At 43.5% G+C, this 15485-nt stretch overlaps 1 protein-coding gene and 1 non-coding gene across 6 annotated transcripts in view; both read right to left on the bottom strand.

The window, feature by feature from the left end:
* Nucleotides 1-1250, bottom strand: part of DENND4A (DENN domain containing 4A) — a 91402-nt gene extending 90152 nt beyond the window's left edge. For 4 of the 5 annotated variants that reach the window (XM_060755346.2, XM_060755348.2, XM_060755345.2 and 1 more), the window contains exon 1: nt 1097-1250. The gene's annotated coding sequence lies outside the window, so the exon portion shown is untranslated. The remainder of the gene's footprint in view (nt 1-1096) is intronic. The other variant, XM_060755349.2, reaches the window with a different exon arrangement.
* Nucleotides 1251-14716: 13466 nt separating this feature from the next.
* TRNAQ-CUG (transfer RNA glutamine (anticodon CUG)) lies at nt 14717-14788 on the bottom strand. The gene has a single exon. It is a non-coding gene; the product is annotated as a tRNA-Gln (tRNA).
* Between the last annotated feature and the right edge of the window lie 697 nt (nt 14789-15485).

The raw sequence follows: 15485 nt of genomic DNA, 5'->3' as shown, positions 1-15485 counted from the left end.
CAATTCCTTGCCAAACAATAATAAATGGGTTATAGTGAGTTTTCCAAGCTGTCTGGCTATGTTTCAGAAGCATTCTCTCCTGATGTTTTGTCTGTATCTAGGGCAGGCATTCTCAGAGGTTGTGAGGACCTCACAACCTCTGAGGATACCTGCCATAGATGTAGGCGAAACGTCAGGAGAGAATGCTTCTGGAACATGGCTACACAAACCTCCCAACCTCTGAAGATGCCTGCCATAGATGCAGGTGAAACGTCAGGGGAAAATGCTTCTGGATCATTGTTACAGACCTCCCAACCTCTGAGGATGCCTGCAATAGATGCATCAGGAGAGAATGCTTCTGAAGCATGGCTAGACAGCCCTCCCAACCTCTGAAGATGCCTGCCATAGATGCAGGTGAAAAGTCAGGAGGGAATGCTTCTGAAGCATGGCTAGACAGAGCTCCCAACCTCTGAGGATGCCTGCCATAGATGCAGGCGAAACGTCAGGAGAGAATCCTTCTGAAGCATGGCCAGACAGACCTCCCAACCTCTGAGGATGCCTGCCATAGATGCAGGCGAAATGACAGGAGAGAATGCTTCTGAAGCATGGCTAGACAGACCTCCCAACCTCTGAGGATGCCTACAATAGATGCAGGCAAAACATCAGGAGAAAATGCCTCTGAAGCGTGGCTAGACAGACCTCCCAACCCCTGAGGATGCCTACCAAAGATGCAGGCAAAACGTCAGGAGAGAATGCTTCTGGATCATGGCCAGACAGACCTCTCAACCTCTGAGGATGCCTGCCATAGATGCAGGCGAAACGTCAGGAGAGAATGCTTCTGAATCATAGCCAGACAGCCCGGAAAACTCACAACAACCCAGTGATTCAAGCCATGAAAAGCCTTTGACAATAATAAAAGGACCTGGCGTCCCCTTTGCCCACAGCTAGCCCGTCAAACTTCCTCCCAGAAAGCACGCCTTCTAGCGACAGCCTCTCCTCCGCCGAAGGAGGGATGGAGGAGGATGGAGGAAGGTCTCCATCGCTCCCTGGATGGCGGGGAAAGGAGGGAAAGGGGGAGGCGCGGAAAGGGCCCTCCCCGCTGGCCCTGGGTGCTCACCTTCCCGCCACAGGTGGGCCTCAAGGAAGGAGGAGGAGGAGGGAAGCCTCAAGGGAGAGAACGAAGGAAGGAAGGAAGGGAGTCCCTCGCTCGCGCTCCCCGCCGGAGGCTTCGTCGTCGCCGTCGCCGTCGTGACGGGGAGGAGCCAGGCCCAGGCGGGGGAGCGGGAGGGCGGGCGGGGGAGAAGCGCGCCCAACTCCCGCCCCCTCAGCGCCGCCATCTTGGCTCCCATCACAGAGGGAGGGAGGCATGGGGGCTCCCTCACAGCTTCTCATGGAGTCTCCATAAGCGGGCCCGTTGGAGTGGGTCTCCCTTCTTCAGTTTCCCTCATGGAGTCTCCCTCAATTGAACTCCCTCAAGGAGTCTCTGTTAGTCTTCCTCAACTGGGTTTCCCTCATGGAGTCTCTTTTAGTCAGTCTCCCTCAAATGGGTCTCCTTCGTTGAGTCTCTCTCAATAGAACTCCTTCAAGGAGTCTCTGTTAGTCAGTCTCCCTCAAATGAGTCTCCCTCATGGAGTCTCCCTCAATGGGACTCCCTCAAGGAGTCTCTGTTAGTCAGTCTCCCTCAAATGGGTCTCCCTCATGGAGTCTCTTTTAGTCAGTCTCCCTCAAATGGGTCTCCCTCATGGAGTCTCTTTTAGTCAGTCTCCCTCAAATGGGTCTCCTTCGTGGAGTCTCTCTCAATAGAACTCCTTCAAGGAGTCTCTGTTAGTCAGTCTCCCTCAAATGAGTCTCCCTCATGGAGTCTCCCTCAATGGGACTCCCTCAAGGAGTCTCTGTTAGTCAGTCTCCCTCAAATGGGTCTCCCTCATGGAGTCCCCCTCAATGGAACTCCCTCAAGGAGTCTCTTTTAGTCGGTCTCCCTCAAATGAGACTTCCTCATGGAGTCTCCCTCAATGGAACTCTCTTAAGGAGTCTCTGTTAGTCAGTCTTCCTCAAATGGGTCTCCCTCAATTGAACTCTCTCAAGGAGTCTCTTTTAGTCAGTCTTTCTCAAATGAGTCTCCCTCATGGAGTCTGCCTCAATGGAACTCCCTCAAGAAGTCTCTTTTAGTCAGTCTCCCTCAAATGAGTCCCCTCCTGGTGTCTCCCTCAATAGAACTCCCTCAAGGAGTCTCTTTTAGTCAGTCTCTCTCAAATGAGTCCCCCTCATGGAGTCCCCCTTAATTCAACTCCCTCCAAGGAGTCTCTTTTAGTCAGTCTCCTTCAATGGGTCTCCCTCATGGAGACCATTTTAGGAGATCATGCTCTCAGCATCTCCCTCAACGTTTCTCATGGAATCTCCCTCATGGAGCCTGCACCAATGGGTCTCCCTCAATGGGCATATTTTAGTCAGTCTCCCTCAATGGAGATAGGGAAGGTTATAAATAAAGTATTATTGTTATGGAGTCTCCCTCAATGGGCCTAATTTAGTTGGTCTCCCTCATGGAGTCCCCTTCATAGAGTCTTTCTCAAGGAGTCTATTTTAGTCTGTCTCCTTCATGGAGTCTCCCTCAATGGCCAATTTTAGTTGGTCTCCCTCATGGAGTCCCCCTCCATGAGGGGGGACTCCCTCAAGGAGTCAATTTTAGTCTATCACCCTCAGTGGGCCAATTTTAATTGGTCTCCCTCACTAAGCCTCCCTCATGGAGTCTCCTTCAATGGGCCTATTTTAGTGGCCCCACCTTAGAGCACCTCCTTAAATGAGCGTCTCTCTCAATGGGCCTACTTTATTGGGTCTCCCTCATGGAGTCTCCCTCAATTGGCCTATTTTAGTGGGCCCACCTTAGAGCTCTTCCTCTAAATGGGCCTATTTTAGGGGGTTCCCTCATGGAATCTCTCTCAACTATTTTAGTGGACCTCTCCTCAGAGCTTCTTCAGTGTGTCTCCTTCAATGGGCCTATTTTAGTTGGCTTCCCTCATGAAGACTCTCGTGGAGTCTCTCTCAGTGGGTCTATTTGAGTGGGCCTACCTCAGAGCTCCTTCTTCAGTGGGTCTCCCTCAGGGAACTTTCCTCATGAGCCTTATTTTAGGGGGATACCCTTATGGAGTCTCCCTCAATTCATCTATTTTGGTGGATCTCCCTCAGAGCTCATCCTTCACTGTATCTCCCTCAATGGGCCTACTTTAGTGGGTCTCCCACACTCATGGTGACACTCATGGGGTCTATTTTAATGGGTCTCCCACAGAGGCCACCTCACAGCATCTATTTGGGTTTCCCTTAGTGGTCAACCTCAAGGATCTTACTGCGTATTCCATAGTTTCCCTCAGTTAGTCTATTTTATCAGTGGGTCCCGCTCTTTATGTTTCCCATAGCGATAGTGTTTTAGTGGGTCCCCTCGCTCAGTTGAAGGAGCCTCCTTAAGGGAGACCCCCTAAAATAATGCTCACAAGGGAGGTTCCCTGAGGGAGACCCACTAAAGAAGGAGCTCTGAGGGAGACCCACTAAAATAGACCCACTGAGGGAGATTCTATGAGAGTCTTCATGAGGGAAACCAACTAAAATACTCATGCGTTCTACTGCAGTGGATCTCCCTCAGGGCATCTATTTTTGTGGGTTTTCCTCAATGGTTTCTTCACTAGTGTTTCCAGCACACAGTCTATTTTGGTGGATCATCATCAGTGGATCTCCCACAATGGGTCTATTTTAGTAGGCCACCCTATTTCTGTGGCTTTCCTTGACTGGGTGACCTTCATGAGGCTCCTGCAATGGGTCTCTTGTAGTGGGTTACCCTCAGTGGGTCTTCCTGAGAAGGTCTCCCTCAATGGATCACTATAATGGGGTCTCCCACAGTGGGTCTATTTTAGTAGGTCACCTCACCAGATCCCTTTCATGCGGTAACATTTGGGGGCTGCCCCACAAGTTGTATGTCAGAAGAAAACCATCACTTAAGTATTAATTGTCTAAGAAAATCCTATGAAATTCAAGGTATTGCCATTAGGTCGACATACAACTTGAAGGTATACATAAAGAGAGATGTACTGTATTAGAAATGTGAATTCATCAATATGAGACAAGTCTTAGCATGATGCTAATTGCTTTGTCCCAAATTTAAATTTTGGCCCTTGCAATTGTAATGATATACACACATTGCAATTATTTGTTTTTGCAATATTATAGAATCATAGACTTAGAAGAGACCTTGTGGGCCATCCAGACCAACCCCATTCTGCCAAGAAGCAGGAAAATCACATTTAAAGCACCCCTAACAGATGGCCATCCAACCTCTGCTTAAAAGCCTCCAAAGAAGGAGCCCCCACCACAATATTGACAGCTGCTTCTCCTCCATCCAGGAGGTGAAAGAGAAACTTGTAACCCACAATAGGATTCTGATTTCAAAGTGGAAATAATTGCATTCTTTTTACTGACTTGCTTGTGATGCCCCATTGTCTCTTTCTTGAAGGTTATACTACAAAATAAATTGTGCTTTTGGCTTGGTGTGCTCCTCTTAAAAAGTCAGGCAGCAAAGCCAAAAAAGGTTTTGGATTAGTTCATTAGGAAACTTAGCATTGATCTCTTTTGTGCTTAAAGGGAATGGCATTTGACGAGATTGATTCAAGGGAAGAAGAGGCAGGGAAATGGCATACTTAAATGCAATGGGGGTGATGAGCCAGCAATAGAATGGCATAGCTGTTTTCTTCTGTTTTGCTTCCCAAGCAGGTCTGGGAAAGGAATTTCTTACTTCAGGGAAGCAGGCTGCCTATAAATTATAAAAGAGGAAACGGAATATCATGCATGGTAGTGTTGCAGAGTGCAAATCTCCAGAAGGCACTCTCTAAGCAGCTCAAACTGCAATGAAGCGAAAAGAAAGGAGCAAATTAGACTAGGGGAGAGGTTTCAGAGGCACTAATGTATGGATTGACATACTACGTATTCATTGTGAACTTAATTGTTGCCTCATACTTAAAAAAACAAATATGTGAGGAACTTGCTCAATGTCTGGACTATAGCAAGCTAAAGGGGGGATTTAAAAAAATACTTTTGCTCTATACCAGTGGTTCTCAACCTTCCTAATGCTGTGACCCCCTAATACAGTTCCTCATGTTGTGGTAACCCCAACCATAAAACTATTTTTGCTTCTACTTCATAACTGTAATTTTGCTACTGTTATGAACCGTAATGTAAATACCTGATATACAGGATGTATTTTCATTCAGTGGACCAAATTTGGAACAAATACCCAATACATCGAAATTTGAATACTGGTGGGGTTAGTAGGGCTTGATTTTGTCATTTGGGAGTTGTAGTTGCTAGGTTTTATTGTTCACCTACAATCAAAGAGCATTCTGAACTCCACCAATGATGGAATTGGTCAATCTTGGCACACAGAACTCCCATGACCAACAGAAAATACTGGGTTTAGTGGGCATTGACCTTGAGTTTTCGAGTTGTAGTTCACCTACATCCAGAGAGCACTGTGGACTCAAACAAGGCATGTATTGGGGTAATGATACAAAAGGTTTGCTAGGCTAGACCCTCTTTCACTCAGACTCAGCCCCCCCCCCTGAAACTCAGCCCCCCCGAACCCCCCTGAAATTTTTTTAGCCCCCCCCCCCCCCGAAACGAAATCCTGGCTACGGGCCTGACTCAAACAATGATGGATCTGGACCAAACTTGGCACGAATACTCAATATGCCCAAATGTGAACACTGGTGGAGTTTGGGAGGAAATAGACCTTCACATTTGGGAGTTGTAGTTGCTGGGATGTATAGTTCAACTACAATCAAAGAGCATTCTGAACCCCATCAACGATAGAATTGAGCCAAACTTCCCACACAGAACCCTCATGACCAACAGAAAATACTGTGTTTTCTGATGGTCTTTGGCAACCCCTCTGACACCCCCTGGTGACTCCCCCCCCCCCAGGGGTCCCGACCTCCAGGTTGAGAAATGCTGCTCTATACCATACTTCCCCTCCCAAATCTGTGTTTGCATGGTGAGAAAGGGTCTTCTTGGAGTACAACTTCCTTATGAAGGAAAAGTACTGTAACATGAAATGGATGGCTAAAAGATCACATAGATAACATCTTCACATTTAATTACAGTAATTTAATTACAATATCATTGTCCTCCATATGAGTTTTTCAGAGATAAAAACCATGCAACTGGCCTCATGACTACCTAGATTTAAATCTGCATTTTTTTTCTGATAACCATGCATCGAAGAAGTGGGTAACTGCAGACATGAAGGCAGCTGCTCTTTCTCCAAGCCATTTTCATGGCAGGGCAAGAGCCCGGTTTGCTTGCATGTAAAGTGTTCATTCTTCATAGTCTGTTTTTAATTATGTGTTTATTTAAACATGGATTTATTTATTTTTTTTGCTAATGCCAGGTTCTAAATTAAATGCTCAGTTTTTTATTAGTAATTGAGGTTATGCAAAGTCCTCTTTCTCACTTGGGAAGGGTTGATTTTGCTTAACAAAAGGCCTGTCCTAGGGATAACTAATTAGCATCTTGTTGTAAACTATCTGAATAAACCAAACCTTCATCTATGGTTCTCCCGGAGAAATGCTGCATTGTATTTGGTGATTCCAGAATTAATTAAGGACAACCCTTTTTGGAATGGGAGCTGACTTCGTTTCTGTTACATGGGATGTGTGAAGCAGGAAACAATGTTGTGAAAAATGGTGGTTGGAAACCCTTTTGCTTTCACCAATACTTTCTTGGATAAAGAATGGGAAGATGTCATGTGCAAACAAGCGTGAAATCAAGGAGGCTGCTATGTCCTCTCCCCTGTATTGAACCGGCAGGTGTATGCCCCAATTGCTGATGCTCAGAGTTATTTGAAGAAGAATAAATAATTAACAAGGCCATATTCCAGAGGAAAAGAGTGCAGGAACATTTCTCGAACAAGAGACATCTTCACTTATTTATTTTCTGTTCCACCTGTCTCTCCAAGCAAGGTAGCTCGCCACACAATTTAGGAAATGGATTAAACAACCAGTTGTACATTTGGCTGCTTGAATAAAAAGCCTGGCCTCCAATGGAAGGGAGTTTCATGAATAGTCACCACAAAAGTCCCTTTGCAGAATTTGGTTTGGAAAGAAACAGCGTACAAGGACCATCCAAGGACCTTATCACATTGGGATATACTCAGTATGTTTATTTTAGGACTGGATGCATATTGTATTCAGACGGGATGCATACTCTTTCCATCACACTCAGTTCTTACAATTCAAAAATACTGTGCTTTGACTGACCACGGAAGTCTGTCTCCTCCCCATTAATTGAAATGCCTCCCTGCATAGATAGATAGATAGATAGATAGACAGTAGACAGACAGACAGACAGATAGGGATAGTGCAGTAACATAATCTGGAAGTTTCAAACTACCATTCTCACAAGATTTTAGCTGATGTAAAAACTGCACCTCAGAATCATGAAAAATTGAAGAACATTTGAATCCCACGTACAATTACTCAATTTCTGCTACGTTTTACAGACATATACCAATGGATTGTCGACAGAATGAAGCAAACGTCATGTGATAGGATCTGTTTGGAATTGCGATCAAATGTCAGAATTGGGGTATATTCCAATGTGTTAAAGTTCTATGAAACATGCATAGGAGTCAATAGCATGTGGCTCTGTTCCCTCTTCGGAAACCAGAGGTATGCATATGAATGCTGCCTTGGTCACACTTGACTGTGGGTGAACTGACATCTGATAGCATATCTTCCAGTATTTCACTGATGAAAACCAGGTCATGTGTGACCAAGCAATATCACAGCAAAAGTTACTGGAAGGACAAGTTTACTTTTTCTTGAGCCGACTGAGAAAGACGAGTCTGCTCTTTTCTTTCCTCTCCCAATGACTTAATTCAGAAGAAGCTACTTTGGCATGAGGAGACAGAGGACAAGAAGGAAAGCATATGTTAAAACTTGCTTTAAAAGTGGTACAGCATTAGAGCACTTAATGCCAAATTGAGACACTTGGAGGGCATGTGATAAGCCTGGATCTTCTCTGATTTTGAGGGGGGTGGGCAGTGCAGATGCAAAACAACAAAGCCTCTAAATTGGAAGATTTAACACTACTTTTGGTAAAATTTTGAAAATTGTGCCTGATTATCATATGTGTATTTCATAATGTTTCATAAAGCGAGAGTCCAAAAGTGGCAGGCTCAAACCCAGAACCTCAACCAATGGCTGATACCAAATGAGAAACTCCCCCCTGGGCACACAGAGAACTGGGCGACTTGGAAGGCACTGAACAGACTGCGCTCTGGCACCACAAGATGCAGAGCCAACCTTCAGAAATGGGGCTACAAAGTGGAATCCTCGACATGCGAGTGCGGAGAGGAGCAAATCACTGACCACCTGCTGCAATGCAACCTGAGCCCAGCCACATGCACCATGGAGGACCTTCTTGCAGCAACACCAGAAGCACTCCAAGTGGCCAGATACTGGTCAAAGGACATTTAATCAAGTACCAAACTTCACAAATTTTGTTTTGTGTCTGTTTGTTTGCTTTGTTCTGTTAGAAATGTAATATAATTGACTGGCTACCCTGCCACGAGAAATAAAATAATGTTTATGATGATTATGTATTTTAGTTATGTTGTAACAAACCTCTAGCTGCAAGAAGAGGCAGATAAGAAAGATATTATTATTATTATTATTATTATTATTATTATTATTATTTACACATTTCTCCTTGTGTAGGATCTGATATTTCAAAAGTACAACAAATTCATAAAATACTTCCTACATTTTTAATTTTTTTAAAGGGCACAGATTTGTTGATTGAAATACAATTTCAAACTTGCTGATACAACCCCCTACATATCTGCATATTTTCATTTTGCTGCCATTCTTATTTTAGATTATTCTCATCTCTTGATTAATAAGTGCATATGTTCCCTCTAATTATCCTAATAATTATCTAGCCATGAAAGGCATAATAAGACCGTTTAAAACTTGAAATTCAGCAACAAACTGGCACCAAGGAGCCCACCCACATCACCAGCTGCTTCTGATTAATCCACTTCACATTCCGCAAAGCCTCTGATGAATCCTCTGTAGGACGAAGGCCCATATTTATTTGCAAAAACATCAGAGTTTTCTTCACAGACACTAATCAGGAGGAGGCGCAGGGGCTCCGAAAAAGAAACCTTTGGCTGCATACAAAATGAATATATACATCCAAAATACCTTGAGTACCGCATCTCGGCCTACGAGCCCACGAGGACCTTGAGATCATCCGGGGAGGCCCTTCTCTCGGTCCCGCCTGCCTCACAGGCACGCTTGGCGGGGACTAGAGAACGGGCCTTCTCGGTGGTGGCCCCCCGGCTGTGGAACTCCCTCCCTGCTGAAGTTAGACAGGCGCCCTCCCTCATGGCCTTCCGTAAGGGCCTGAAAACCTGGCTCTTCGAAAAGGCCTTTAATTAAGTGCTGTGTTTGGTATGACCACTGGAATGGACTATGATGACGAGATGGATTACGACCCAAACTAGACGAAGCGGATTTTTAGTTTAATTAATTGTGTGTTAGTAAGATGTGTGTTATGCTCCGGATTGCTGTAATTGTTGTCTTTATGTTCTATGTTCTGTACACCGCCACGAGTCGCCTCCGGGCTGAGAGTGGCGGTAAACAAATGCAAATAATAAATAATAAATAATAAATAAATAATACATCTGATACTGAAAATCAGCAGGAAGCAACCAAGATCTCAGAAGCAGCAGCAAGGATTGTTGGGTATTACCTGCCTTCGATTGTTCCAGATAAAGAGAAATGGTTTTATCACTTTCAACCAAACTCAAGCAGGATGCTCTATTGAAAAGTCAAATAGTACTATGTGGCATTTATTGATGTTGAAAAAGCATTCGACACAGTGAATCTCAGTGTTCTCTGGACCATTCTCCAAAAAATCGGGAGGCCTGACAAATTTTTGAACATCCCGCACCTCCTCCATGATAACATGATGGCAACAGTCTTGGACAGCAATGGACAGCCTCCGAAAAATCCTACAAATCTCTGGAGAAGACAGGCGGACAAATGTCAGCAAGCTGGAAGAAGCAAAGACCACCAGCACCTACGCCATCAACTCCACTGGACTAGCCACCACACTCAACTCAAGAACGGAAAACGTAAGGTTGATAGACAAGAAAAGAGATTTAAAGATGGGCTTAAACCCAACCTTAAAAGCTGTGGAATAGACACCAAGAACTGGGAAGCCCTGGCCCTTGAGCGCTCTAACTGCAGGTCAGCTGTGACCAGTTCTGCAGAATTCGAAGAGGCATGAATGGAGGGTGAAAGGGAGAAATATGCCAAGAGGAAGATGCATCAAGCCAACCCTGACCGGGACAGCCTTCCACCTGGAAACCAATGTCCTCACTGCAGAAGAACATGCGGGTCAAGAATTGGGGTCCACAGCCGCCTATGTATCCACTGCCAAGACACTACACTTGGAGGGCCATCATCCTCAGGCTACAAGATATCACCTAAGTAAGTAGTACTCCATGCAAGTAATATCTCAGTTTACAGAGTTACGTGGCATTTGCAATAAAACATCTGGTACTCATCTTCTGTCCAATTGTGCTGAACATATTTTGGTGCTAGAGTTCTGGAAACTGGGTATAATTCTGCTAAAGTTTAGGCTAAAACTTCAATCTAATTAACCTCTACTATGGAATCTACCAGCTGCCGCATCAATATAAGCATATTTTCGTAAGAGACTTCTGTACAAATAGATGAAAGTGATGGTCTCTTGCTGCTACCGAGTACTATTTACTTCCCAGTTACTCCACTGCTGACTCTAATAAAAGAGTATGTTACAAGATGCCTGTCTCCTCAAAATCACAGTCGGCCTCCCGCCTTTGACAAAATAATAGTTTAAGAAGCATTCTTGGCAAGACTTGGCTTCCACACAGGCTGCTGGCCCCAGTCTGTGAAAACAATAGAAAACAGCTGCTAAAACACAAATCTAGGGGCCCGGGGAATAACAGCTTTTTGGAAATGCATGGCATGCAGAGGAGCGGATGTGAAAAGGAAGAATTAATTAGGAAGCCCACATCTCTTTAGGAAAATCCCATTGAACCGAGGGGGGAAAGATAGATCTGCTTGCATTATTCTCCTACAAATGGATGATTGATCCCTTTTGTAATCTTGGTAATATTGCACCTTTCCTTCACCTAACCCAGTCTGGCACAACTCCAGTACAATTAATGTAGTGACATGTTTTTCATGCAAGAACAGCACCACCAGCTGCTAAAGTCTTATTTGGCACGAATGGCCACACCAGTTATGGACTCATATATAGTGATCATATATTAAACTCATATCTAGTGTGTAAGTGCAATCAACCCCACTTCATCTTCTGGATCCCCTATCCAGATATTTGCCATTGCTGTCTCACCCAGTGTTTTTAATTTTTAATTCCTTTAGAATTGGCCCATCCACAGTGCTTGATCTCTGTGTTTTAAATGTTGTGATTTTATATTGTTGATGTGTTATTTATAATGGTTTTTGCATTGTATTTTTATTTTCCTACATTTTATTGTTGTGTCCTGTTTATACTGATGTATTGTATTGCTGGGCTTGGACTCATGTAAGCCGTACCGAGTCCCCTTGGGGAGATAGTGGTGGGGTATAAATAAATTATTATTATTATTGTTATTATTATTATTATTATTATTATTACTATTCTGCTGTCAGCCCCAGCTTCTGCCAACCTAGCAGTTCACAAACATGCAAATGTGAGTAGATCAATAGGTACCACTTCGGCGGGAAGGTAACGGCATTCCATGCCGTCATGCCAGCCACATGACCTTGGCGATGTCTACGGACAATGCCGGTTATTCAGCTTAGAAATGGAGATGAGCACCACACCCCAGAGTCGGACACGTCAGTAAATAGTGATATGTCCTATACCATAGATGTAGCACATGTATGTGTAGAGTTCATCACTCATTATGAAGCAGAATTATAGAGAAAAATGCTTGTCTTTATATAAACAAAGCTAGAAACTGGATTTTAGATAGCACTTTGTGTAGCTGGGCATCATCTTTATTAAATGTTAGGTGATGCTCTAGATAGTACATAATACAGGGTGGGAAATAAGTACTTAATACAAAAAGCCCCACCAACTTCTTTCCTGCCCAGTTATTTTTGAGCATAGAAAGAATGGCACATTTCTTCATAAGGTCTAGAGGAGTCAAGAGGAACTGGGGAAGGTTTATGACGTCTTTCGCACATTTCGTGATCGTTACCCACAGCGGTTCAAATTCTCTCTGTGTTGCCTAGATGTGTGTTGCATCTCCATGGTGATACCCAGGATTACCGCATCAGAGAAGAACACATTTGCAAGGGGCTGATCAACGTACAGGAAGAAGTGAGCCAACACGGCTTTCGAAAGGGGAAATTGCCTTTGCACGCCTTGGTTGTACATTCTGCATTCTAGAGACCATGCTGGGCCGTTGGATTCTAGGAGTTGTAGTATTCTAGGAACTGTAGTAAAGACAAAGTAACATTTCTCTATGTTGGGCTATCTATGGTTCAGATCCCGACTTCTGTTTTCTTCTCTTTGTGTTGTCCTGCAATGAAGAAGTGCAGGGCATCTGTTGCCTGTCAGGACGAAACACATTCAAAACACCCCTGACAGATGGCCATCCAGCCTCTACTTAAAAGCCTCCAAAGAAGCTTTTAATTGTCAATTCTTAAGTAGCATTTCAAACAGCTTTACACCATCTATCTCCCTCCAGAGAGACTAGCGAAGATGTAAAACTGCACTGACAAATGTTGGAAATGTGGAAAAGAAAAAAGCACATTTTATAACATATGGTGGACATGCAACAAAGTAAACAACTACTGGAAACAGATTCATGTATACAGTACCTCCAAAGGATGCTACATATGAACTTCGAAATGACAACACAAATGTACCTTTTGAAAATGCCAGATGGAGAATTAGAAAATAAATTGAGAAAAAGTCTATTTTACATGACAGTGGCAGCTGAAACAGTATATGCTATATACTAAAAATCCTCACAGATACCCCCCTTAGAAGAATGGGAAAAATGCATGATAGATTTGCTAGTAATGGACAAAATAACTGTACTCTTAAGAGGATAACAACTAGAGAACTTTGTTAATGAAGGCAACTAGTGATTCACTATCTTAATAATAAAGGCAAACTAAAAAGGCATGTAGGGGATCCTATAACACTGTAAACAAGGAGGAAGCAGGTATTAATTTAGAATCTATGATGCTTTTTATCTGTACGAATGAAACAGTGACAGCTGGAAAATATTATACTGTTTGCAACAAGCACTAATAAATGTAAGTCTATTTCAATAAATAAATTGTTTTGTTTATTAAAAATTGACATTACTATACAAGAGATTTCACTTAAACAGTAATTCTCAACCTTCCTCATGCCGTGACCCCTTAATACAGCTCCTCATGTTGTGGTGACCCCCAATCGTAAAATTTTCGTTGCTACTTCCTAACTGTAATTTTGCTACTGTTATGAATTGTCATGTAAGTATCCGATATGCAGGATGTCTTTTAATTCACTGGAGCAAATTTGGCACAAATACCCGATATGCCCAAATTGAATACTGGTGGGGTTGTGGGGGTTCGATTTTGTCATTTGGGAGTTGTAGTTGCTGGGATTTATAGTTCACCTACACTCAAAGAGCATTCTGAACCCCACTAACTATGGAATGGAACCAAACTTGGCACACAGAACTCCCATGACCAACAGAAAATACTGGAAGGGTTTGGTGGGCATTGACCTTGCATTTTAGAGTTGTAGTTCACCTACATCCAGAGAGCACTGCAGACTAAAAACAATTATGGATCTGGACCAAACTTGGCACAAATACTCAATATGCCCAAATGTGAACACTGGTGGAGTTTGGGGATAATAGACCTTGACATTGTAGTTGTAGTTACTGGGATTTATAGTTCACCTACAATAAAAGAGCATTCTGAACCCCACCAACGATAGAATTGGGCCAAACTTCCCACACAGAATCCCCATGACCAATAGAAAATACTGTGTTTTCCGATGGTGTTTGGTGGCCCCTCTGACACCCTCTCCCGAATCCCTAGGGGTCCAGACCCACAAGTTGAGAAACGCTAGAGACTGTCAGAACTATCTGATAATATATTGAAAGGTGGCGGACTCTCCTTTTTAGTCTTTAAACAGAATTTGCATGAACATCTTTCATATGTGCCAGTTATATAATTCCCTTCCCTGCATAGTACAGGGCTGGACTAGATGACCCATGGGTACCTTTCTGCTCCACGATTCTACGATTCTAAATTGCCTTTGGACCACTATTCCAGTTGTGACTATTGCAAACCTGAAGTGTGTCCATCTGTCCGGGAATTACTCAAGATACGAAAGAAAGAAAAGTCAGAAAGATCCAGCAAACCATGGACTCTATTATCAAAACTCTGTTTCAGATTTTCACATTCCGATTCCATGTATAGTTTATTTGGAAGCAGTTCCCTTAGAGATACTTGAGTATGCGTGGACCTGAGCCTTAAAAGTTTACTAAGAGTATTTTTTTTTTGTCTTGTAACATAATTGTAGGAAATAAGGAAAGCAATTGTGAAGCTGTCACTTTTCCCCAGTGCTGATCTTTGTGTGCACACAAAATGTTATTTCAGAGGAGGAAAAATACAAAGGCATTTGTAGGTTCCACCGAGATTTGAACTCGGATCGCTGGATTCAGAGTCCAGAGTGCTAACCATTACACCATGGAACCGCCTTGGAAAAATGCAGCTAGAGCTCCCCCTAAAAAGCATCCACGATGTAGCAGCTTTCCCTTCTTCACTGGCTCCTCCTTCCAGGCCGGGAGCAAAGACTGTACAATAGAATGCATTTTCATTTTAAAGTCTTTGCTCTTGCATATTGCAAAGAAACACTGCAGCTCCAAATCTTAACCAGTTTAGCTTCCCAAATCAAAAGTGTTCTGGTGCCTTTGAGGCATTTCATCTAAAGCCTAAACCCAGCAGTTAGTCCTTCAAATAGACTAGACCAGTAGTTCTCAACCTTCCTAATGCTGCAACGCTTTAATACAGTTCCTCATGCTGTGTTGACCCTCCAAACATGAAATTATTTTTGTTGCTAGTGGTGGGGTTGGAGGGGGATTGATTTTGACATTTGGGATTTATAGTTCACCTACAATCAAAGAGCATTCCAGCGATGGAATTGAACCAAACCTGGCACACAGAGCTCCCATGCCCAACAGAAAATACTGGAAGGGTTTAGTGGACATTGACCTTGAGTTTGGGAGTTGTAGTTCACCTACATCCAGGGAGCACTGTGGAATCAAACAATGATGGATCTGGACCAAACTATGCCCACATGTCAACACTGGTGAAATTTGGGGGAAATAGAGTTGACATGTGGGAGTTGTAGTTGCTGGGATTTATTGTTCACCTACAATCAAAGAGCATTCT

The sequence above is a fragment of the Anolis sagrei genome, chromosome 9, assembly GCF_037176765.1.
Source record: "Anolis sagrei isolate rAnoSag1 chromosome 9, rAnoSag1.mat, whole genome shotgun sequence".
Classification (NCBI taxonomy): Eukaryota; Metazoa; Chordata; class Lepidosauria; order Squamata; family Dactyloidae; genus Anolis; species Anolis sagrei.
Note: the sequence above shows the minus strand (reverse complement) of the source record. Positions and strands in the feature narration are given on the sequence as shown.